This window comes from Antechinus flavipes, chromosome 3 (assembly GCF_016432865.1).
Source record: "Antechinus flavipes isolate AdamAnt ecotype Samford, QLD, Australia chromosome 3, AdamAnt_v2, whole genome shotgun sequence".
Taxonomy (NCBI): Eukaryota; Metazoa; Chordata; class Mammalia; order Dasyuromorphia; family Dasyuridae; genus Antechinus; species Antechinus flavipes.
The window spans coordinates 388749239-388752536 of NC_067400.1; the positions used below are offsets into that span (position 1 = coordinate 388749239).

The 3298-nt window shown below is 33.9% G+C and overlaps 1 long non-coding RNA gene across 1 annotated transcript; it reads left to right on the forward strand.

The window, feature by feature from the left end:
• The first annotated feature begins 1111 nt into the window (after positions 1 to 1111).
• On the forward strand, positions 1112 to 2562 carry LOC127554452 (uncharacterized). Its single transcript, XR_007951991.1, has 2 exons — positions 1112 to 1289; positions 2128 to 2562. It is a non-coding gene; the product is annotated as an uncharacterized LOC127554452 (long non-coding RNA).
• The last annotated feature ends 736 nt before the right edge of the window (positions 2563 to 3298 follow it).

The following is a 3298-nucleotide window of genomic DNA, read 5'->3' on the forward strand; positions in this document are numbered from 1 at the left end:
CTTTTTAATACAACAACAGTTGCCCTGTTTTCTTCTCAAGATTTGTAATGCCTAGAAGGATGGAAAACAGACAGCACTATTATATTTCCTGATGCCTCAGTTATTAATGTCTTCCTTCCCTCAAAACATTACTTTGAGTTTACTTTGTAAAGATGAGAGAGAAGGATCTTGAAGATGTAATGCCAGAACCATACCTGTTCTTTGCCACTGTGGATGTGTGAGGTTTATAAAGGTTAGGTTTCTCCACACAGGTATAGTTCTTAAAGCAGCTTTTACTTTGGGGTCCATCAAATTGATTGTTAAAATATTCTGGTTATTTAATTTTAATATGTGTCATATGCATTAAAATATTATTCTGAGGATTCCATACCCTACACAAGACTGCCAAAAATTGTCCATGACACAAAAGTTTAACTCTTTAGAGTATTTTTTTTTATTTTATATGCACCCCAATTCAGTGTTGGATCTGTAGAGATGGAATGATACCTAATAAAAATTCATAATCTGGGGAGTAGCTTTACTTGAAATTCAAGTAAGCATCTAGTCTCTGATTTTAATAGAATGTAGGATTTATATAAACAGATATTGGTTCCTGTGTGACTAGTTCAGAATTTTAATCTGGGCATTCAAAGAAGTGTCTGAGAATTGGAAACAGAGATACCAACATAAATGGGGTTTTGTTTTTGGGTAGTTGGATTGGGGATTGAATGAAACACATACTGTGCAGGGTGATTTGATATGTTGTGTGCCTATTGGTTTATATTATCATGTGGATTAAACTTTTTTTTAAGTGATGAATGGCATTACTAGAAATGATTGAAAGAGGCAGAGCTCCATGGCCAACAGGAAAAGTGAGTAGACAAAACAACTAAATGATTGAATTTGTAGAGATATAAATATACTAGATAAATGTAGAACCCAGAAGTAGCCATGTGGGAGTGGAGTTAAGGAGTGTTTTTCAGAAACTGTCCCTGAGAAACACAGAACAGAAATCTTGGCTGAAACCCACAGTTTCTTCTGAAGCTGGGTGGTACTTTCTACAAGAACAGTATATAAAGGAAGCTGCTTTTCCCACTTGTCACTTTTCTCAGACTTTTATTGCTCAATTTCATTTTGTCTTATTTGTAAGCCTCTTGAAGCAGTCTCCTATTCTTGCTGGATCTTTGAATCAATGGATAAAGGTTTAAAGCTGGAAGGCACCTTAGAGGTCATCTGGTTCATTCTTTTCATTTTTCAGATGAAAAAACCTGAAACACTTAGAAACCTTCAAGGCTCAAGTTGGATACAAGGTACCTTTATATAATTATTTTTGGATTATTTTCTGTTTTTGCTACCTTCTCCCTAGAATTAACTTGTAACTAATTGTTTCCATTTTCTACATATTTTTTATGTACATATTATCCCTCCATCTGAGATTCTAAGATTTTCTGGGGCAAAGATTTTAGTGTGGGAAATACAAGAGCAAATATTAAAAACTACTTCCAATAAGCCATCTTCTCTTAAGTCATAAAATAATTCTTAATGAGTTCTTTATTGTTTCTCCAATTGCCTGTCACATTTCTTAACAAGATAAAGGATGCAAATAAATTTAAAATTTGTTATTGATCATATTGCTTTAATAGGAACTTAATTACTTCTGAATTTAATAATTCAACAGGTGTGTGCAAGATACTTTTCTGGGAATATAGAGACAAACAGGATGCAGATTTTTCCCTTCAGATTTTACAGATAAAACAAAAAAATTATTATATTACATTTAATAATAATAACAATAATAATGATAATAATAAGCCAGTGCAGGGATAGGTGGAAAGGAATTACCAAAGAGGGTGGGCATTTTTATACCTTTTCAAGAAATCATAGGAAATTTCATGAGAATGGTTCCATAAAACAAACTACAAATCTAAAATCAAAGCTAAGTAAAAGTAAATTATACATTCTGACTGTCAGTTAAGGAATTCTAAGTTGTAACAAGTACATATTGTCAATTTGAGACTGTTTTCTTGGAGGAAAAAAAAAAAGTTAATCAAATTTGACTAAGGTAATGGGGATAAAGATTATAGTTGTCTCCTTTGCTGATACAAGTTATAAAATCTCATTAGCTACATTGGTTTATTTTCCTTTTAGGAATGTGACATCTTGAAGAGTGACAGCTGCTTTGTTGCACTGCATGATCCATAGGGGCTTACTATCTATTAAGTCAAAGGCTGAAGTTAGATTGAGGAGTGCCACAAAACATCTTAAGTTGTCCTTAATTGTTTTCTCAATGGAATGGAACAAGATTTAACGGCAATCAGTAGGGGAATAACTGACTGAATCCTGTTTGTTCTTCATGGTGATATATTAGCTTCGGAAAAATACCCTATGGTTTGTTAAAAAGAAAACAATCTACACTGCTTCCAAAGTAAGCTCTGAACATTCTCTGAACATGCAGGTTTGACCATGGCATCTCCCTACTCATTAAACTTCAGTGACTCCCTTTTAATTTTAGTATTGACTAAAAATTATTCTGCTTAGCATTTATAGCCCATCACAATCTGAATAAAACCTTCTATTCCAACATTATGTATTACTGTTCTTCATATTCACTTTAGTAAGACTTTTTTATTTTCTTTACACACTACACACTACATTCTAAATCTCATAAACAGGCCTTTGCAAAGGCTATTCCTATGTTTAGAATGTAACCCTTTCTCATTTCTACTTCTTTAAATTCTAAGATTCCTTCAAATCTCAGTTCAAGCATCATCTTCTATATGTAGCATTTTCTAATCCTCTCAGCAGCTAATAACTTGTATAAATTTTTGTATATATAACAGAAAGGTGTATTATCCAATGTGAACCCAGACCTTATAAGCATGAGTCATGTGTGATGCTGATGTGTTTCTCAAGTGTACTTCAGAACATGTACAGATATTATTTTAAGTCTTCTTGCCACACAAAGAAGAGGAGCTTTGTGTTTGACTGCCGAGCCAGAATGTCAAAAGCTTACAAGATAAGAAGAAAATTGTGCCTTTCTCTATTGCCTGGCTAATTCAAATCTATGCTTTTAGGTTGATTAAAGCCTTGAGCCATTTCTACTCAGGCTGGCAAGAGGCCCATGAATAAAGCCTCTATTTTTCTTTCTCTGCATTTGATCTTTCCTGCTTTTAGGTAAAGGATTGTTGGATTAGGCCAAAGTGTAGACCATGGGGTCACAATCTTGTGCCTTCAAAAGGTTGGGAGAAAATGCCATCAGAGGTCTGAGAACTGATAACCATGCACATTTTCCCCCAGACTGCTGAAACCAGTGAAGAGT